General features: G+C 50.5%; 1 pseudogene; it reads right to left on the reverse strand.

Annotated features, from left to right (window-relative positions):
• Positions 1–384: 384 nt before the first annotated feature.
• Positions 385–23008, reverse strand: part of LOC115331420 — a 49126-nt pseudogene continuing 26502 nt past the window's right edge.

Here is a 23008-nt window from a genome sequence, read left to right on the forward strand (position 1 = left end):
AAAAACTACATTAAAACTAGAACTGAGCTTGAGATGTGACACTCCGTTACTAAAAATATAAAAAATGCTTTAGTAAAAAAGCAACAGAAAGTTGATCCCAATAAAAGTGCAGTGATAGTCTGTAGTTATGTGCAGTGCAGGCGAAGGCAACGTCAGGCGTAGAGATAAAGGGCGAACACTAGGAAGGCGGGACGGGAGAGGAGGGCGATGGAGGATGAGGGGACAAAGGGAGAGCACCAGGAACGTTAAAGAAAAGAGTATTCTCTCCTCCTAGCCAGCCTTCTTATTGCTTGCCCTTTCTCCCCTCACTTGGCGCTGCCTTCGCCTTTACTGCACGCAACTAGTGACAAGGAGTATAAAATCTGCTGCTGCTGCTGCTGCTGCTCAGTGGCGCTTTGTGTTCTCGTCTCCCAGCAGCCTCCGGATGTGCGTGTTGAGCTGACCAAGTCTCAGGGCGGCCGACACAACTGGTGACGAGTTCCTCTCGATGTACGCTGCGAGGGCACCTGGAATATAATGTAATATTAAGTAGGTGACTACCAGTGGACGCAAGACCTTAAACACCATCCGAGAGAATTAAAAAGTAAGGGAGAACAGAACACAGGTAAAAACTGAAACAGTTTCTTGAAAAAGAGAGCTCATTGCTACATTGATGCTGTCTTCACTGGGTGTTGGGGGGACTCGGGGGACATTAGATGCGTGGATGACCACAACAATATTTTGATTATTAACCTAAATTTGTTCATTAGCTTTTTAATTCGCAGTATTACGGGCCATGTCGTAATTGCAGTTTTGAGGCAGCTAAAATTAGAGCCTAATCAGGGTGTCTACCAAATTGCTTTTTTTTAATTCCCCGACTTTTCCAGGTTTTCTCTGACTGTTTTAATTGAATTCCCTCACCCACAGCTACCGACACCAAAACAAAATATATTATAGATAGACACTATTCACAATGCAAAATATTTTATTTACTTTGGAAGATGTTTATAATACAGCATTGACCAGGCTTTACTGTTTCAGGGAATTTGGTCCCAGTACCTGACCAGTATATCCATTCGTTCTCTGCGAGTTACTTTGTTCAGTGACTCATCAAAAGCAACCAGCAGATATGGCACGCTAGAAAGGCTTGCTAGCAACTTCTCTTGAAAGTATGGGCCGATACCATGACATATGGTATATCCCACTTTGTCTTTTCTAAGCTGCATTTTTCTGGCGGCATCACACATGGGGAACATCAACATAAACAGCGAGGCACACGCTGCCGCTTAACGGAAAGATCCACGAGTAATTATAGTGTTCAAACAGCACATGATCTCAGCCTTTGTGACTTCCTTCTTCAATAAAAAGCCACCCACCAACGCCTTCACATAAGGGCTGAGAGCTTCCGTGGCGGTGGTTAGATGCATTGCTGGAGCCCTACAAGCACTATCGCTACCTCTGGACAAAATGCCCGTTGCTGTCGCGGAAGGCAAGTCCACATTTGTCGCAGACTTGAAAAATACGATTGGGCTGTGGGAAACGCCTTGCATATGTTTTATAGCAGCTTGATGTTTCTTACCCTCAACATGTGTGGTAATCACCCTATTCCCCATGTTGCTCAAGGAGAAATTCTTGCAGCACATTGTGCAGTAAGCTCTATTTGGATTATTTGGAACGGGCCAAATCCAACTTGCATTCGTGGATATGTCCGAGTTTGTCCAGTGGAAGTTGAAGGAGCACTTCCTCGACAGCAACATAGTCACTTTCACATATCTCCACTTCCGGAAAATTACACAATAGAGAGCACAACCCAAAGCGACAAACGCACGTGGCAGAGCTTGTAGAGTGCAGGCGTCCAGTTGCGTTTACGGGGAGGCGCGAAAACACCATATCTGACAAACGAATGGATCGCTAGGCGCGCGCCTCTCAGAGGGTAGATGAATAAACGACGCCTGTTTTCCTCTGAGTGAGTGGTGACTCGCGCCACCTAGTATCGGCTAGAGTAACTGTTTCTCCTCGTAATAGAGCAACACCTCTGACTCGTCACAAACTAAACAAAATGGCCGCTGCCACTCTGCTTCACTAGCAACTGTGAGTAAATCTTGAGCCGCCATACTTTAGCGTTGCTACTCTAAGGTGTAGCTTATTCAGTGGCTTCAGAGTCTACTAAAAATATGACGAGCCGCCAGCTTCGCACATGCTCTCGTGTGAAGCGCAGCGCGTGGAAAGTTGGCGTGGCAGAACTGCGAATGTACCCGCCTGTCTGCGCCCGTCAACTTGGGCGGGTCGTGTCGTGCCTAGGGGGTCGCGACGCCGCACTTGACTGCGCTCAAGGCTATGCCTGCCGGTGCCTGCCGCTTCTAGCATAAGCGGGCAAGCATGGGATAAGTTCCCTGACTCGGCAATCTTTTTGGAAATTTCCCTGACAATTCCCTGACTTTTCCAGGTGTCTTAAGATTCCCTGACAATTCCCGGTTTTCACCGTCGGTAGACATCATGCTAACCCAACCGAAAACAATTTGCAAAATGGAACGGAACTTCGAGATATTTATTGATAAAGTTTCGTTGTCTATTCACCTAATTCAAAAAGCGAGAGGATAGAGCATCGGAAGTTGCAAACTGATCAATGCATAAAAAGGCGATGCAGCCATTTCGCATAGTTCGTCACTATCTCGACAGTGTGTAGTTGGTGGATGGGTTGATGTCACACCTCCAAGACAATGATGTGATGAGGGCACGAAACCGCTACACCACTTTACACTTCCCCCGCTCCAACCATGTGGTTCTTTAATCGGGCAGAAAAAGCCCAAAACTTGATCAACAAATGTCTCAAAGCCCCTTGCTTTTTGCCAATTTTGAAATACTACTTTTCAAAAGTCAGTCTGGCAACCGGGAGCGAAGTGCTGTAAGCGGAAATGCTGTCATTTTTTAAGCATCGTGTTTGTGATCGCGTCAAGGCTGTCGAGGTGCCGAGACCTCCCAGTGCGTGATCTGAGTCAGTCGTGCCTTCGAAGACCGGAATGTCCAATGAAAATATGCGGTGGTCTAGGAACATGCCAATACCTCAAGGAGGCTGTGCTTTCAGACACAGCAAGACGGGCTAGATTCAGAGAGCAGCCACAAGCTGCTCTGTGAATTTTACACCTATTTACTGTCGCTTCGAATGGCTGCATCATATGCAGCTTGCTTCCGTGTGCAGTTCTCAAACTGCGAAGGCTGCAGAAGGGGATGTGACGACATGCAATCATCACAAACGCAGCTCATCGTGTAGCCTACAAACGATGATGCACACACTTCGAAAGCTAGTCGTATAGGCAGTCGCTAGAGGTTACCAGCCAAGGTATTGGCTATTGTCAATGTTGATAATTACTCCCTACTTTACGTGGTTGCGTTATTTTTCCGGTACACTATACGCCTGCGTCGCACCGAAATCGAGACGCCATTTTTAAAGCGAGGATGGCAATCGTTCGCTTCTTTTGCATGGACTTGTGCAAGGGTCTAGTCAAATTTAACCGAAGCGTGATGTTTATTAAGTATATCCCCTATGGAAACTTTGGAAGTGACAATGTATTAATTAGGCAAATGAAAAATTTTTTTTTTAAATTTTGATTACTCATTTGCATTATTGAGCACCTTCCATTGGTGTCAAACTGGCTTTCTTATTGCGCTCATACGGGCGCATATGGAAGAGGGATCAAACAATGGCGAAGGCAAAGTTTGTGCGTCCAGCAGTAGATGGCGCCAACTTTTGAAAAGGGTCTATCGGGTTAGGGTCTCACAGAGGCTGCCTTTAAAACTGCAATTGCAACATGGCTCATAAGACCACAATGTAAAAAGTTACTAAACAGATTTTGGTTAAATGGTCAAAATATTGCCACGGATGTCCACCGATATAATACCTACCGAGTCGCATAAACTAAAAATCTGTTTCGATGAAAAGTTATACTAAAAAAACAAAGGCCTGAGGCAGTTTCCTACAAATCAAGAAATAACCGCACTAAATTGCAGCTGGCCTTGGGTAACGAGACTTAAGGCTTCATGAGAGGAACCATTTATCTACAGCTTTATTCTGCATTTTGTAGCCCGTACTCAAGTATCCATGAGGCTGCTTCTTTTTTGGGAATTGTTTCCACAGGCACCATTTTAGAATGTATATCAAGTATACGTTGTGTTTGCTATCTTACAATATAAGCACAAAAAATGCAAAGTTCTTGCTGACACCGAAAGTAAATGCCGAAAGCCCACAAATCTGGAAAGAAAAATTAGCCTCGCAAAAAACACTTCTGCTGGAGCTTCTGAATATTATGTACTAAGAGCAAGTCCCCCATAATAATCTAAAGAAAAGCATGGTTTATCAAAAGCTGCATAAGAGACATATGGGAATTTCCTTGAGGGAGAACTACTGTTTTTTTTTCAATTCAATTTATCAAGTAAACTTACATATATATTGTCATTCCTAATAAAACCATTATAAAACCTCATTTGTGGCAAGATTCAATACTTTTAATTGGGCTTGGACTATTATTAGCAAGTGCATGAGGTTTCTTTATACTGTCCAATGCCCAAGGATGCTTATGCACAATACAGGTACTTGGGGGTACCCCTTACCAAAAAAATATATTCCAAGGCATCTTGCCATTGCTGAAATGTGGGAACCTATAGATCGTTTTACTTAAAGAGGTCGAGAGAGAAGAGGGGGGAAAGGGCTACCGGAGCTTCCCCCCGTTAGAAAGAGTGCCAGTCCTAGATGAGAGGCTTCGCCGGTGTTGGGTATATGCATTTCTCGAACTTCGTTTGCGCTTGTTTTGTGTTTTAAACTCCCAAACGTAATTAGAGCCACATGCTTATATAGCGACAGTCCCCCGGTCATCGGGACACCATTGCTTGGTTATAGGGTGCAAAAGTAACGACAGAAAGCGTTGAATACTGTCCAAAGACCTATGTAGCTTGCACGGAGTCTGTCAATGCGAGTGCAGCTGCAATGTCCTGAAGCTCCATCGCTTTCCACATGAGCGATCTCCGGCGGCAGTGGGTTGCATCCGTAAACCGAAAAGACGTTTCCCCAATACCATCCTCTCTGCTCGGAACATTTTGTGAATGGAGCGTGCACCGAACTTAACGCTGTACCGTCGATGAACATGGGGTACGCTCGCAAGGTGCCTGCAAGCTTTCTTGTGATAAGTGTTGTTTCAGCTTGTAACGTTTTGAAACTGAATTTATTCTAATATTTATGTTTTGAAGTGGTCACAGTCGCTCGAGTTTATCATCTACAATACTTAGTCGAAGGCTAATTTCTGCCGCCGGGTGTTGCTGGAAATGGTCGATAAGTTAGTTCTATCGGTTTTCCTGAATCGCGATATCCTGCGCGATACCAGGGAGCCGTGAATTTATGTTGACCGTCGCAGCGTGACTAGATTGTGCTTATTTTCAAATTTCAGTACATAATGTAGCTGGAAAGAAACCTTCAATTTCTGTTGCTGAAAGCTGAAACATGCTCATGCATTGATTTCGAATCGTTGAATCATTGATCGTCTCGCTTCGGCAATAGGCCCATCTCGACTTTGTTGTTTTCAGTTCTTGTAAAAAGACACACTCTTGACACAGGATCCTCATATAAAACGTGTCTACGAGTGCCTTTTATCGAGAACTAAAAATAGCAAAGATGAGATGGGCCTATTTCCGAAAAAGTCGCTCAATGCTTCAACGATTCAAAATCGATGCAGGAGCATGTTTCAACTTTCAGCAACAGAAATTGAAGGTTTCTTTCCAGCTACATTGTGTACAATTTTAGAAAATAAGAAGAGTCTAGTCACGTTGCGACGGTCAGCATGGGTTCACAGCGCTCTGGTAGCACGCAGGAGATTGCCGATTCAGGGAAACCAATACAACTAACTTTTCGACAATATCCACGCACTCCCGGCGGTGGAAATGAGCCTTGAACTGAGTACTGTAGATGATAAAATCGAATCAGCGCTATCACTTCAAAATAACAATATTAAGATAAACTCAGTTACAAAAGGTTACAATTTGAAAAAAGCAATTATCACGAGAAAACTTGCACACACCTTGGAGCGTACCCTATGTTTATCGGCGGTACAACGTTAAGTTCAGTGCACGCTTCATTCACAAAATGTTCCGAGCATAGAGGATGGCGCTGGGGAAAGGTCTTTTCGGTTTATGGATGCAACCCACTGCCACCGGAGATCGGGGTCATGTGGAAAGCGATGGAGCTTCAAGACACTGCAGCCGCACTCGCATTGCCGGATTCCGTGCAAGCTACATAGATCCTCGGACAGTATTCGACGCTTTCTGTAGTTATTTGTGCACCCTATAACCTAGAAATGGTGGCCCAATGACCGCAGGACTGTCTTCATTGAAGCCGGTGGCTCTAATTAAGTTTGGAAGTCTAAAACAGAGAAGAAAGCGCGAACGAAGTTTGGGAAATGCATACAACCAACACGGGCGAAGACACTCATCCAGGACTTCCCCCCTTTCTAACACACCAGCAAGGGAGAAAGCCCCGGTAGCCCCTCCTCCCCCCTTTCCCATCTTCTCTCTCAGTCTCAAAATGGTGCCACCCACCATGAGAAAATCTATACATGAGAGCAGGACGCTTGCTCATTTGAAAATCAGGAATCAGAACCCCTAACAATAGGGGCACGGATTTTTTGATTGTGATGTTTGATTTCATGCCTTATAACTACACAAATATATAAATCCCGACTGCACTGTCGGGGGAAAACGGTCCCCGAGTGGCCTAACGCGTCTTAGCTTGGAGCACGTGGAGCGAAAGCTCGCGATGAAGAACCCAGGGGTCCGGGGTCCAATCCCTGCCCGCCCGTTTCAATCTGGATGAGCATCGTACTGGCGCGCGTACGTGTAATCACTGCGGTGTGATGCACGTTAAAGACCCCAGGCTAGCAGTCATGCTGCGCTGGTTAAATGGCTCATTTACGTCGGAAAACTTGGCGCCAATCTGAGGCAGACTGACCTTTCGCTGTCTCAACGAACTCAACACAATTTGCCTCTTATTTACTTCACTGTCGAAGCCTGTAGAGAACGGTCACTGCAAATGCATTTCGTGTATGATGCCTCAAAGTTCATTGAACTTTGAGTAAAAATTACCGTTTTTCGCGCGCCTCAAACATTTTGTGTTGTTTTTATTTGTACCGATATTTGCTTGATTTTATTTGTACCATACCCTAATGGGGATTGGCAGTGGTTTTAAAATAAGAAATAAATAAATACTTGCTGGCTTAAAATGTGCCCTTGTCGCTCTACCGTTGTTGGGCCTGAAAAAGCAGTGATGCCACCGCGACGAAACTGACCTCCTGGAAAATTCAATCTTGGAGAGAAAACAGCAATAATTAGTGCTGTCGTGACTAGTGGCAACCAATCTTTGTGTCTACAAAAGGCTCTTCGTACAGGGTTTATGAACATGTGGGCGGAAAAGAGTCCCTTCAGCTGACCAATGCTGCCACGAAAAGTATATTTGTTTGCATATGTGGAAAGGTATTACAACCTTTGCCTCCCTCAGTTACTTTGCAAAGTGGCACACATGATACCTGAACCCAGAGCTTTCAAAGGAAAGTTCAACAGCTCGAAGTTGAGATTTTTCCGCGCAGTAGCGGTGCGGCCCACAATAGAGGGAACCTCAATTACACATCCCTGGTTTATGCGACGTCCTGCATTTCACAATGAATTAACACAGTCCTGGCTAGCTCCCCATAAAAGCAATGTCCATATTACACGTTGAGAAATTCACCTGTTATTCCTCAGACGATGACATGCGGGAAAACAGTGAGAACCAAGCAATGCAGGTGCACACAGGCACGTGAGTCTCCCAGGCAGCAGCAGCAAAACATTCCAGAGATTCGTCCCCATCATCAGAACAGTACGTCCTAGGTTCTCCCCTTGCGCCACCGCTCTTCTCTCTTTCTACTTTGATTCCCCTTTCTGTCTTTCTTGTTCCATGAAAGAGTGACAATGTTCAGTTTCCTGCCAACTCGTGCTTTGCTATTACCAGCATTCTCTCCCTGCCTCTGCCATTGATCTGTCGCGCTCGCTCCTGTCTTTGCAAAAGTTAACAAGCTCAAAGCTAAAAACCCTCTGGTTGTCTCCGGTCCCAGCACACGTTTGCAGCACGTGCTGGCACACTGCGGCGCACTACTACGCACGACGATGTGTAGGAAACGGACCGCCCTGACGCTAGAAGAAATACTTTGAATCGTCGAAAAGGCAGACGAAAGAAAGGAAGAGACTAACGTTTTTAAACGAAAGCAAAAATAATGCTTACTTACGGTGAATATATTACAGTTTTTGAGGAGTCTGGGCTCGCCTTCCCACTGCGCCACTTTTCAAAAGACGACGGCAGGGGGTCCCTGTGAGGGTTCTGTTCCTCAGGTTATCCGGCAATAACGCTCTGCTGATGTCCCGAACGAAGATGGAGTCCGTGCCTGCATCCATCAGTGCTTCCATGTCACCGGGCTCCAGAAATGGCTGAAAGTAGAAATGGAATGCATGTGATTCTATGCTTAGACCTAACATAAACACAGAAAGGTAGGAAAAGCCCTTAAAGGGGCCCTGCAAGTACTTTTTTACTGGTTTTTAGTTTGCACCGAAACTGAGTGCACTGAAGGTAGTAACTTAGTGAAACTTTTCTTTTCTAAAAATTCGATTTGTTTTAAAAGCTATAGGCTAATTAAAACTACAAAAGCAAGCAAAAAATAACCTCCTTCACGACGTCCTTCTTTGCTTGAGTGGCCGTGAACTAGGGAAGGGGTAGTGGCCTCATCGCGGGAGCTCATGGCGGCCGCACTCCGTGCCGACGGCGCAAGAGGGCGCCACTAAAGCATATTCTCGTTAGGCTGTATGCAGCGGGCAACCAGAGCGGCTCTCATTGCATTTGCTGGGCGATTAAACACTAATTCGGCATGGCACTTCATTGGCCACAAAAGAAAGGAAACACGGGGTAAAGATCAGTTCAGAATTGGAGCCACTTCGCGCTGCCACACCGCGAAGCGCCCAAACCACAAGACAAAGCATCTTGCCGAAGGCCTTCGGAACGCTCGGAGCCGGTCGGATCCTCCAGTCGATACGACGGCAGCGCCGCCGCGTACATCCGGGACCTTTCTGTGTCGGCGCCTGATCCCACTACTCTTTTCTAGTATGCGCCGCCTTTTCCACCGCTTGGTGGCGGGTATGTCGACGGGTCATTTCTTGTTTCAGCACTTTATAAACTGCATCTGTTTCTTTTCTCATCTAAAATTGTGAACGAAAACTACTTTTATAAGTAATTGAAACGGTTCGCGCCACTTATATTTTGTATTTCGATATTTCAACTAAAAATAAGCTTTTAGCTGTTCTGACCAGTAGTAAGCCCAGGATCAAAGACGTCACATTTTGCGCGCTTTCGGCACCGCGGGTCGCCCCCGTAGGTGGGAGGTTTCCGCGTCGTCTGGTTAAAATATGACTCACTGATATTTACTTACTCTCTCCGTGCCCGCTGGCTTGTCCGAACTTCAAGAGACGTGGAAACCGCAAAAAAGGTAGACGCTTAAATAGATTGCAGGGCCCCTTTAAATTTCTACCTTCTCCCATAAAGTATGACGCCTGTTTTCTTTTCTGAGGAGATAAACTCCCTCACCAACTTCGTTTGGAAATACGAACACAGCCAGATGGAAGGGGGAAACGACACTGAGGAGAAGGTGGCAAGGTGGCAGCTTCAGCAAGTTGGTGATGCATCGTATGAGCCTACAGTGCAAAAACGGAATGAATACGCGAAAAGATAGGTAAGCAAAATGACCAAGGACGGTGCTCTCTCTCTCTCTGTGTAATTGATTTGTTTTTGTGCTCTAGGCTTATATACTGAGGAAAGATTTTCTGCCAAGCAGAAAGTGACCTTACATGTATATGATGATAGAACTATCTCACACAAGCAATTAAAATACTTTTCAAATAGTACCGTATAATCGCGTGTAAGGGCCGCACCCCCGTATTTAGGACAAAATATTTCAAACTAAAATTAGAGAAATTATTTGTGTATGCGCCGCACCCCCATGTTTTTGATGCGCGCCAACTGCAATGCATGAAAGTTTCTATGAATTGTGGGTGTCCTATTGCCCCTGCCCGCTCGGACCGCGCTCCGCTCGCTCACCGAGAAACCAGACGACACCAGCCGACAAAAGAAGAGGTTTTATAAATACAGTTCTCTGCTGTGCCGGTGGCTTGGCCTCCCCGGTTGTGGTGACTGCAGCTGCCTTGCAAGTCTGCCTCGATGGTGCAGGCCCTGGTATGACGTGAAGGTCTGGGTCCGCGACCCCGCGATGGAAAGGCTTCTGTCCTCGAGCTCCGCCGAATTCGACTGCCTCGCCCGCGCTGTCCCGTCCCACCTCTTCCTTTTTCCTTTTTCTTCTCGTCCCTCGCGCCTCGCCCTAAACCTCTCTTCTTCCTCGTCCCCTACATCCTCCCCCCCTCAAGCGCCTGGTCCCGGGTACCGAAGGCTGGGGGTGTCACCTTCTCAAGCGTCTGGTCCTGGGTACCGGAGGCAGGAGGTATCACCTCCTCAAGGAACTCGTCAATGTCTTCCATTACTGTATCGTTGGCAGGAGGTGGAAGCACTTCGGTTGTAGCCAGTGTTCGTGGAGCCGGAATTGGTAAAAACGGAGGCTGTTCGGCGGGGGAAGGGTCTGGGGTTGACTCCCCGGTTGTCATTTCCTCGACTAGGGCTTCGTTTGGGTGTGTTTTGGCTTGGGCGGGACTCAAGGCAGCTGGATTCAGGAGGTCGGGCCGGTTCCTGCGGAGCAACTGTACCACTGCCGCTATGCAGACGAGGGGGCCCATTGTCTTTAACATGTCCGTGTGCCGACGACTGGCCTTGTGGGTTTCTTGGTGCACAACCGGGACCTGGCACAACCAACAGGGGTTCAGCTGGTTTTCAGCAGAGGAAAAAGCCGGCAATGTGCGTCCCCTGAAGGGCTGTGGGACCTGGTCGAGGGGTTGGGACGGGGTTGGTCTCGGTTGGATTCTCTAACGCTGTCTTGAAACAAAATGGCGGTCTTCTCGCCCGTCGCACGTCGTCCAGGTAGCCACGGTGTGGCAAAGGGGTCTGCGTCCCCTTGGTCTTCCCCTCTCGGTTCCGTTCACACCGTTCTGCGTTGACTCTGGTTGTCCCCTCGACGTAGCTGGGCTCACCCCGTTCGGAGTAGAAGACTGAGCGGGGGAACCAGCTCCACGGAAATGGCGTAGCCGTCTCCCTGGGCGGCCTCCGCGCGAGTTGGACCGGTCTGATCCATATCGGCTAGCCGAACCGTTTCGGGAAGTGGAGCTCCCCGCGTCCCACTGCATTGAGCCACCGGCCGGTCTCCCCCTGGGTCGATAACTCTGTGGGCTGGGCCGGCCAGCCTCTTGCCACCCAGCCTGGCTGCCTCCCGAACCGGGTGGTGTTATGCTTATCGACGAAGAGGGGAACGACTCTCCGTTCAGGGTGGTGATTCCTAGGAGGCTACGGAGGCGGTTTATCGGATACTTCCACGACTCGGCTTTGGCTGGTCATGGCAGCGGCAGCAAGACTTTTCAAAAGTTATGTCGCGTCGCGACCTGGCCGGGGATGAGACAGGACACACTCCGATACGCCCGTAGCTGCCCAGCCTGCCAGAAAGCGAAGCCGCGAGGGGGAAAGCTCCCAGGCCTGATGCAGCCTGTAGTGAGTCACTACCCGTGGGAGATGGTTGCTTGCGACCTCATCGGCCCCACTTAGGGCGCCAATTTATGTGGGTGTCCTATTGCCCCTGCCCGCTCGGACCGCGCTCCGCTCGCTCACCGAGAAACCAGACGACACCAGCCGACAAAAGAAGAGGTTTTATAAATACAGTTCTCTGCTGTGCCGGTGGCTTGGCCTCCCCGGTTGTGGTGACCGCCGCTGCCTTGCAAGTCTGCCTCGATGATGCAGGCCCTGGTATGACGTGAACGTCTGGGTCCGCGACCCCGCGATGGAAAGGCTTCTGTCCTCGAGCTCCGCCGGATTCGACTGCCTCGCCCGTGTTATCCCGTCCTACCTCTTCCTTTTTCCTTTTTCTTCTCGTCCCTCGCGCCTCGCCCTATGCCTATCTTCTTCCTCGTCCCCTACAGAATATATATCGCTAGGTGGCGCTAGCCACCGCCCGAGCACGTTGCGACACGTCTCCGTGTCCCCGATATTTGCTCTCCACTCATCCGTATCGCCGTATGGCACAATGGCTGCCGACCTCGATCGTGTTTGGCCGAACCGTCGGGATGCGTTTATGTTGCGGCCGGAAGACATTGAGAAAATATAAAGGATATGTCAGCTTCCGTTGCAAGAGCAAGGAGTGGGGATTCAGCGGGCTCGGTTCGAGCGTGCACTCAGGTTTCTGAACGCCACTGTACGCTCTGGGGACGTTTTTTTGTTCTTTGGTTCGTGTCAAAGCGTCGTGATTTGTCTGCCTTTTCGCGCAATCAGAGCTATGGGCAAGTACTACTTCAACAGTCATACGGGATTCAAGTCGAAAGTTGCCGCGCATGCTATCAAGTGCAAAAAAAAATATGCGTATTGCGCAGTATGTAAACTAATTAAATTCGAATGACGATTCAGTCCGGGTTCCGGAGTGAAGGCGTTTTCGACCAGTGCAGCCTAGCGCGCTCATGTACGTTCATTTCGAAATGTGGATACATTTTTTTTATCCGTGTATGGGCCGCATCGAAGACGTGCCTCGCGCTGGCTCCGTGGACTTCGACGATTTCTCCTCAAATTCGCGGACTTTGATCCTACAGCCGGCGGCCAAGACCTCCGAAGAATTGGCGGATCATCGGGTCAACGCAATTCAGGCAAGTTTTTCGCTTTTCTATAAAGAAGAGGCCAAGAAAGTCGGACCACGTGGGCCACATGTTCTCGAGGCGGGACGCCATCTTCGCGGCGGCGGAATGGCAGCTAACACAAACGAGACTGAGGCTGGCTTAGCCGTTATTACGCCTAAAAACGTTATAGAAGTCGAGGGGACGTACGTAAACCCAGAAGAAATCAATGCAGCGGCGCGCTGGAGAGTTGCCGGAGAACAAAAAGCCAAAGCTAAATGGGCGTTTCAGCAACTGGATGCAAGCACCGAGCAGCAGCGGAAAAAGGCACCGCAAGGGAGGAGAATAATGAACAAGATTTCCAGAGAAAGCCGTATGCCAAGACTGCCCGAGGCGGACACCAAAGTCATCATTAGACCCGGTGGCGGACTTAATCTTGGACGGACTTCAACGGCAGCAGTAGCGGACGCCATTCTCGCTGCAGCGGGAATACAAGACGACTCCGGGTCGGATCTGACCATATGCCCTAACACCAAGCAAAATATCCTCGTGGCAAGCACCACAAGCGACCGAAGTATCAAAGCTCTACTGAACGTGAAAACGATCAAGATCCAGGGCATAGAACACAGCGTTCATGTGTACGAGGCGGCTCCTAGCGGAACAGCCAAGGCCGTCGTAAGAGGCATACCACTGGAGGAAGACGCTGGTACGATATTGCCGCGCGCGGTGGCCAAGTAGGCAGCGCGCGCGTGGCCTAATGGTTATCGCGCCTGGCTCCCGCGCGAAAAGCTAGGGTTCGAATCCTGGGAGCGACGTGTCTTTTGTTTATTCCTGTAACTTAGTGTTCTGGAGAATTCGAGAATCATGTTGCTTGTTCCAGGCCCGAATGTTCTACGCGTCGAAGTTTCTACGCCGATTATTCCCGAAGACCACGCATGTACAGTCGGGGACAAAAGTCCCCAGGACATGCGAGCTGTGGCTGAAACTCATTGCTCTGCCATCTGCCGGCGGGTCGCCTGGTTTCGAGATAACACAAAAGCGCATGCGCGTCCTACTCTGCCTGCAAACATGTGTGTTTTCCCGCTCTTCTGCGGCACTGCGCCTAAAGCGCGTTTCACATGCAGCGATTTTGGCCCTAAAGCGGCGCGATTCCTGCCGTCGCGGCGCTCGTGCCGCATAATTGCTGGTGCTGGCCAGAGCGCCGCGACGGCAGAAATCGCGCCGCTCTAGGGTCGAAACCGCTGCATGTGAACTAGGCTTAACTCGGAATCGGACGCATAATACCGCCTCAGAGATAGCTCTGGCGGCTGATGAGCGTCTGCTACACATTCCGAAACTGGAGATACCTCCTGCGGCGTTGCGCCGCATTTCGCCGTGTCAGCGCACCTTGCTTTATAACCAGTTCAGCTTATCGCTCAGTTGAGCTGCCGTGACTTCTTGCTTTATAGGTGCCATGTCAGTAAGCGCTATCTCCGAGGCGGTACCATGCGCCCGATTCCGAGTTAGGCGCCGCGCCACAGAAAAGCGGCCAAGCGCACATGTTGGCAGGTACAGAAGGACGCGCATGCGCTTTTGTGCGATCTCGAAACCAGGCGACCCGCCGGCAGATGGCAGAGCAATGCGTTTCAGTCGCAGCTCGCACGTCCTGGGGACTTTTGTCCCCGACTGTACATAAGGGGCTCCGCGTGGCGAGCCGCAGTCAGTCTCGCACCAGCGTTCGACTCTGTTGCTACGCCGACTTCGACGCCCGCGACGCTCTGTTATTATCTTTTGTACTCGTTTATTTTTTTTGGCACAAGTTCGCCACATTAAACGTTTATTTCTTTCTGTTTATTTCCTGTTTTTTGTTTTGTCACCACCCGTGACATTTGGTGGAGGTGCGGGGTACCGCATGCCCCTGCCGCGTACCCCTCCGAGGGCCCACAGTGCAAGTCCGACGCCTAGCCCACGAAGAACCGACGAAAGCACTTCCGAGATCCGGTTCAGTCGTCGCACCCAAGGTCTACACCCGGAATTCGGACCTCTACCGCCCAAGACTAAGCAGCCAACGAGGCCAACGATGGACAGCCACTCGTCCCAGAACCCGTCCACCGCCAGCGTCGTATACCTGCCCGTCACACCCAAAACTCCGACGCCTTTCCACGGAGACACCCACGAGGACATCGAGGACTGGCTGCAACATTATGAACGTGTGGCCCGACATAACGGGTGGTCAGCTGAGCACTGCTTGCAGAACCTTTACTTCTCGCTGGAAGGTACTGCAAGGTACTGGCTGGAGAACCACGAGGCTTCTTTAACCTCGTGGGAGGTGTGCAAGCAAGAGCTAGTGAAGACGTTTACCAGCCAACACCGACGCGAGAGGGCCGAAGACATCCTTCGAACAAGGACCCAAGGTCTGAATGAAAGCATCACCAGCTTCGTTGAGGATGTTCTTCGCCTGAGCGCCCGCGCCGATCCTCAGGCTACAGAGGAGAAGCTGCGACACCTGATGAGGGGTGTCAAAAGCGAGATATTCGGAGGTCTCATTCGCAATCCTCCGACAACTGTCGACGGGTTCGTCACGGAGGCGACGAATATGGAGCGTGCGCTACTAGCACGCGCCAGACACTACGAGCGGCACCCTGGCGTGACTACTCTGGCGACATCCGGATACGACCTTGGTACCGACCTCCCAGGCATCCGTGACATCATCCGTGAAGTCGTCCGGGAAGAAATCCGCAAGATGCTCCCCTCTACGGATCGCTCGTCCTCCCTGTCGCTCGCCGAGGTCGTTCGAGAGGAAGTCCACCGAGCGTTCCAACCTGAGATTCCGATCAAAACGACGACGCCAGAGGAGCCTACTTTGAGCTACGCCGCCATGGCCCGAAGATCGCCGCAAGCTAACCGCCAGACCACGGCGCCACCCCGACGAGACCCTCCGATGCCACAGTATTCTCGACGCCAGGAAGGACAAGTCCACGACGTTCGCCCGGAGCAACCCTCGTCGAGGAAGACCGACGTGTGGCGAACGGCCGACCGACGCCCGCTCTGCTACCACTGTGGGGAAGCCGACCATGTGTACCGCCGATGCCCATACCGACGACTCGGGCTGCGCGGATTCCACCCAAACGACCCGCGCCCCCGGTGGGGTGAACGCCCTCGGGAGATCGACGAGTACCTGCGACGACCCCAGTCCCCCGAGCCTGCGTCCCGCCGAGAATTCCCGTCGCCATCGCCACGACGTCCAGCTTCGCCGATGCACCGACCCCGACGTGAAAGCCTGTCGCCCCTCGCTCCTCGCCGGGGAAACTAGGCGCGGCAACCCCTGGAGGTGGAGTTGCCGAAGACGACCGACGTAAAGAGCCTCCAAGAACGCCGGAGCGCTACCACTCTCCCGACGCCACGCATCGCTGCGACGCGCCTGCAACGGTGTCCAACAACCTAAACGTCGTCATCGACGGTCACGACGCATCGGCACTCGTGGACACCGGAGCAGACTACTCAGTCTTGAGTGGGAGACTCTCCCGCCGCCTTCGAAAAGTCATGACGCCGTGGGAAGGACCCCAAATACGGACCGCCGGAGGACATCTCATCACACCAGTCGGGAGATGCACTGCTCGCGTCGAGATCCACGGTGAAACGTGCCCTGTCAAGTTCGTCGTTCTGCAAGACTGTTCGAGGGACGTTATCCTCGGAATGGACTTTCTCTGCGAGTATGGCGCCGTCATCGACCTCGGAACAAACCGGCTGACGCTACGAAAACCTGCGCCACCAGCGGAGGAACCCGAAGAGACGTCACCCACGGCCCGAGTCCTCGCAAACCACGTGAACCTACCACCGCGGTCGATTGTTTTCGTACTTGTCGGGATCGATGAAGCTTCCTGTGGCGAAGTTCTTCTCGAGGGAAGCCTCCAATTGCTCCTGGGAAGAGGCATAGGCGTCGCAAGGGGAGTAGCTGAACTTCAGGATGGGCGGACTGTGGCCCTCGTGACGAACTTCCGAAACGAAACGCAACACCTCACGAAAGGTGCAGCCGTGGGCCACGTCGAGAAACTCCGAAACCCCGCCGAAATCACTGCGATCACTGACGAATGCTCGCCGCCCCAGCAAGACAGTACGGCGCCAGCGCAGCTCGACATTGACCCTAAGCTTCCGGACCCTAAACGGCGTCAGCTGGTTAACCTCCTCGCCGAATACCGCGACTGCTTTGCGACGTCGTCGAAGGTGCGCCAGACCGCGGTTGCCAAGCACCGCATCGTTACTGAGGACGACGCGCGCCCTGTGCATCGATCGCCGTACAGAGTCTCCGCTAAGGAAAGGGAGGTGATCCATCAGCAAGTTCAAGAGATGCTGAATGACGACATAATCCAACCTTCAAGCAGTCCATGGGCCTCTCCAGTCGTGCTGGTTAAGAAGAAGGACGGATCTCTTCGGTTCTGCGTGGACTACCGACAGCTCAACACGGTTACGAAGAAAGACGTCTACCCACTCCCCCGCATCGACGACACTCTAGATCGGCTACGCCACTCTCGATACTTTTCATCGATGGACCTGAAGTGCGGCTACTTGCAAATCGAGGTCGACGAACGAGACCGAGAGAAGACAGCCTTCGTCACGCCGGATGGACTGTACGAGTTCAAGGTGATGCCCTTCGGACTACGCACGGCGCCAGCAACTTTCCAGCGTGTCATGGACACCGTACTGGCAGGGCTGAAGTGGCAGAGTTGTCTCGTCTACCTTGACGACGTCGTAGTATTTTCAGCTGACTTCGACGAGCACTTGAGACGACTCCGAGCTGTTCTTCAAGCCATTCAGACCGCCGGACTCACACTCGAGCCGTCAAAGTGCCGGTTCGCCTATGACGAACTGAAGTTCCTTGGCCACGTGGTTAGTAACGAAGGCGTCCGCCCAGAGCCCGAGAAGACTCGTGCCGTCGCGGAATTTCCAGGGCCGACAGATAAGAAGGCCGTGCGAAGATCCCTTGGACTTTGTGCCTATTATCGACGCTTCGTTCGGGATTTCGCAAGAATTTCCGTACCACTTACGAATCTCACGAAGGACGCCAAGAAGTTCGAATGGGCCGAGGAGCAACAGCAGGCATTCGACGAACTGAAACGACGACTCCAGACTCCTCCTGTGCTTGGACATTTCGACCAGGATGCGGAAACAGAAATTCACACGGACGCAAGTAACGCGGGACTGGGCGCAGTACTAGTCCAAGTGGAAGAAGGCATCGAGCGAGTCATCGCCTACGCAAGTCGGACATTGTCCAAGGCGGAGAAAAATTACTCCACAACTGAGAAAGAATGCCTTGCGGTCGTCTGGGCAATAACGAAGTTTCGTCCGTACTTGTACGGCAGCCCGTTCCGTGTAGTCACGGACCACCACTCGCTCTGCTGGTTTGCGAAGCTGAAGGACCCGTCAGGACGCCTCGCTCGATGGAGTCTTCGACTACAAGAGTTCAACATGACAGTGGTCTGTAAGTCAGGCCGGAAGCACAGCGACGCCGACTGCCTGTCCAGAGCCCCCGTCGAAACCCCTTCCGGCTGCAGCGACGACAATGACGACGAGTGCTTTCTAGGAGCAGTGAACACCGACGATATGGCACGACGTCAACGGGACGATCCTGAGCTGCGCGCATTAATCGAGCACCTAAAAGGGGGCAGGAGTACCGTGCCACGTGTCTTCTCACGAGTACTGCCGACCTTCGCCATCCGACAAGGTGTACTCTACAAAGAGAACTTCGGCAACAACAACACACCTTGGTTGCTGGTAATCCCGAGTGACCTTCGAGAGGAGATCTTCCAAGCCTGCCACGACGACCCGACATCCGGACACCTTGGTTACAGCCGGACACTGGCCCGTATTCGTGAAAAGTATTACTGGCCGAAGCTCCCCAAGACCGTCCACCTATACACACGATCATGCCACGAGTGCCAGCGACGCAAGAAATCGCCGACGAGGCCGGCCGGACTTCTGCAGCCCATTTCTCCTCCAACTACACCCTTCCAGCAGATCGGAATGGATCTACTTGGTCCTTTTCCGCCTTCGACGTCGGGGAACCGCTGGATCATCGTCGCCACAGATTATCTCACGCGGTACGCCGAAACGAAAGCTCTTCCTTCAGGGACTGCTGTGGAAGTCGCCAAGTTTTTCATCGAGTCCATCGTCCTCCGGCACGGCGCTCCCGAAGTTCTGATTACAGATCGCGGATCTTCGTTCATGGCCCAGCTGACGCAAGAGATCCTTCGTCTCTGTGGCACCGGCCATCGTCGAACCACCGCATACCACCCGCAGACCAACGGACTGACCGAGCGACTCAACAAGACAATCGCCGATATGATCTCTATGTACGTCGACGTAGAGCACAAGACGTGGGACGAGGTGTTGCCCTACGTCACGTTCGCCAACAATACGGCGGTTCAGGAGACCACTGGATTCACCCCTTTCCAGCTGGTACATGGTAAGAAGGTAACGACCATGCTGGACGCAATGCTGCCCCATGAGCCATCTGACAATGAGAGCGACGACGCCCAGGCGGTTGCTCAACGCGCCGATGAAGTCCGCCAGCTCGCCCGACTCACGATTCAAGACCAGCAACGCGTCGACGCGGGCCGCTGCAACCTTCGTCGCAGGGACGTTCACTTCCAGCCCGGAGACAGGGTGTGGGTGTGGACGCCCATCCGTCGCCGCGGCCTCAGTGAGAAACTGCTGAAACGGTACTTTGGACCATACAAGGTACTTCGTCGCCTCGGCGAGCTGAACTACGAGGTGATGCCCGATGGAACACGGACTTCATCACGCCGCCCTCCACGACCAGAAGTCGTCCACGTCGTGCGCATGAAGCCGTACTACGCTCGATAGGACAGTGGACCTTACGTATTCCAAATGACTCCTTAGTTTACCGTTCTTTTTGTTTGCTTTGTTTTGTTTTGTGCTGCATCGGGGCGATGCACTTTTTAAAGGGGGGAGTAATGCCGCGCGCGCTGGCCAAGTAGGCAGCGCGCGCGTGGCCTAATGGTTATCGCGCCTGGCTCCCACGCGAAAAGCTAGGGTTCGAATCCTGGGAGCGACGTGTCTTTTGTTTATTCCTGTAACTTAGTGTTCTGGAGAATTCGAGAATCATGTTGCTTGTTCCAGGCCCGAATGTTCTACGCGTCGAAGTTTCTACGCCGATTATTCCCGAAGACCACCCATGTACATATGGGGCTCCGCGTGGCGAGCCGCAGTCAGTTTCGCACCAGCGTTCGACTCTGTTGCTACGCCGACTTCGACGCCCGCGACGGTCTGTTATTATCTTTTGTACTCGTTTATTTTTTTTGGCACAAGTTCACCACATTAAACGTTTATTTCTTTCTGTTTATTTCCTGTTTTTTGTTTGGTCACCACCCGTGACAATATACACAAAGGTGGTCAACGACAGGAACCCAAGAGCGATAGTGGCAAAAAGACTGGGCAAGACCACAAACGTAATCGTATTCTTCGAAGGGGAAAAGGTCCCCTTCACAGTGAAATACGGCCCTACGTTGCTACAATGCTCGATATATAGAAAGCGAGTCGACATTTGTTATGAATGTGGAAGACTTGGGCACCGAATGGGACGTTTGCCCGGATCCGAAGAAGAAGATCCACAGGGGCTGTGCTTCGAGGAACCCGGCACCGAATAAAACTGTACACCGACTTGTCTACTCTGTACGGCAGACAAAACATGCAGGGCAAGGTATAAGACACCTTACATCATCAAGCAAAGGCAGGCGAGAGCAAGAACAAAGGCGGACACTGAAGACACCGGAGACTTCAAGCTGCACGAGGAAGACTTCGCAGGGGTCGGCGCAACCCCACGAAGTGGGGCCAAGTCCAGATCAAAATCCAGATCCAGATCGAGATTATAAAGCATCACTGGAGAAGGGGTGAGCTGGGCAGACAGGGTCTCCCCATCTACTAACCAGAGCAATGTGGTCAAAAATAGAGATGCAGAAATCGCTAAACTAAAGAAGGAAAACCAGTTTATGAGAGAACTGCTAAATGAGCTAAGACGTATGCTAGCCAACCTCCAAAACAGTAGAAAAGGGAGGAAAAACGAGACAAAGAGAATGGAAACAGAGCCCAGTGATGATTACAGCGGGTGTGGTGGAGTAGCTAACGCGCGGAATGATAACACCGAGCAAGACGTGACTCAGGAAGAAAGCTACATTAAGAAAGCAGAGTTTGATAAGGTGGTGGATGCGCTTAATACTCTCAGTAGAAACATGGAATTTCTTCATAACAGGGTAGTTAAAATTGAGAACGAAACGACTCCAGAGCTTAAACGCAAAGCGGTGGAAAATAAGGACAAAGCAAACTTGAGTAGCAATGGAGAGAGAAGATAACCGAGAACCAGTCTATTTATGAAACTACAAGGGAGAAAACTCTGAAGGAAGAGGGATCACCATCCTACAGTGGAACTGCAGGGGAATCAGGCCTAAAACTGCTCTTCGCAACGAGTACATTGGCAATTGGGGAAAGAAGCCAGAAATTATAGCACTGCAAGAAACGCTATGCGAGGATACCAAACTCACAAGATACAACTCATTCTGCAGCGTACATGCAAAACGAGGGATTGCGATCTTAGTCAAGAGGGCGATTGCAGTCAGACGACACGAAACAAAAGAAAGAAGTACCGAAAACGATACGGTAGAAATCATACCAAAGAAGCTAAGAGGCAAAAGCTTATACGTATTAAATCTTTACAGTAGCTCCAAAGGCAGAGACCACCAATTCGAGAATATTCTAGAAGAGGGTAAGGGTATCGCAGGAAAATCTCCACTTCTTATTGTAGGCGACTTTAACGCTAATAACAAAGCATGGGTTTACAGAAGAAACACAATAAAAGGTCTGGCACTGGAGAACGCGATAATAGACCTAGACTTAATACTCCACACAGACCCGACGAAGCCAACAAGAACAGGAAATTCAGTCTGTGGGGACACAACTCCGGACTTGACTCTCACACACGCCATTAGAAACATGCTGTGGACCAACACAGGCGATGACTTGGAGAGTGACCACATGATCATATCGATAGATCTGCACCTAGGAACGAAAAGTTTCTTGGGAAAGAAGTTACATAATACGGTCAGAAACATAGACTGAGTCTTTTCAGAAGTAGAAGAAAAACAACGGACATTAAGATGAATGATTTGGACAGCTGAGTCGTCGAGCTCATGCAGGACATGAATAACTCAACCAAAACTATCGAGTGAATACCACTTGAAGCTGAAGGGAACGTCGACTCCAAGTTTGCACACTTAACGATGGCCAAAAACTCCATAGTAAACGTATGGAAGGGAAAAAGACTCAACAGAAAGCTAAGGGCAAGAATAGCCAGGCTAAACATCGAGAGATAAACTCACTGCCAGCGTCTCAGCAGCCAAAAATAGCACCAAACATGTAGCTGGGTAGAAACAAATCTGCATACCACTAAAGCATGGAGGCTACTCAAGCATCTACTAAACCCGGAGAAGACCAAAACAGAACAACGCACCAGGCTCACAACACTAGTGAACGAAGCGCTTAAAGAAACGGGGGAGAGGAACTCGTGCTGAAATGCGTAAAAAGGTACCTAGGAACAGAAGGAACATGCAAAGAACGAAGGTATTTTGAGAACAGGAACACAGACTTGGAAAGGGAGTTCTCTACCTTTGTATTGCGAGCGGTACTGTTGAATTGTATTGCGAGCGGTACTGTTGAATCTCAACACGCGATCAGCACCAGGGCCCGATAAAATCTCCAACAAAACACTCAAAAACTTGAACGACAACTCGGTCCAAGCGATTACGGAGCTCTTCAACAAACACTGGAGGGAAGGAACGATACCAAAACAATGGAAGACCTCCAACACAATACTAATACCCAAACCAGGCAAGGAGCTAAGTCTCAATAACTTACGCCCAATATCACTTACTTCGTGCTTAGGAAAAGTGATGGAGCATATTATTCTAAACAGACTAAACATATATCTGGAAGAAAAAGAATATTATCCCATGAGCATGATCGGATACAGAAGCAAGCTCTCCTCCATGGATGCCCTAAGGCAAATCAAGGAACAGATGATAGACTATAAACGCAAAAACAAAAACAGCTATACTAGCACTGTACTTAGCTGGAGCCTTTGACAACATGACGCACGATTTCATACTCGACTCCATAAGCGCACTGAACCTGGGCGAGAAACTGCACAAGTTTGCAGGCAGCTTTCTTT

The sequence above is a fragment of the Ixodes scapularis genome, unplaced genomic scaffold (genome assembly GCF_016920785.2).
Source record: "Ixodes scapularis isolate PalLabHiFi unplaced genomic scaffold, ASM1692078v2 PGA_scaffold4__175_contigs__length_147842914, whole genome shotgun sequence".
NCBI classification, from domain to species: domain Eukaryota; kingdom Metazoa; phylum Arthropoda; class Arachnida; order Ixodida; family Ixodidae; genus Ixodes; species Ixodes scapularis.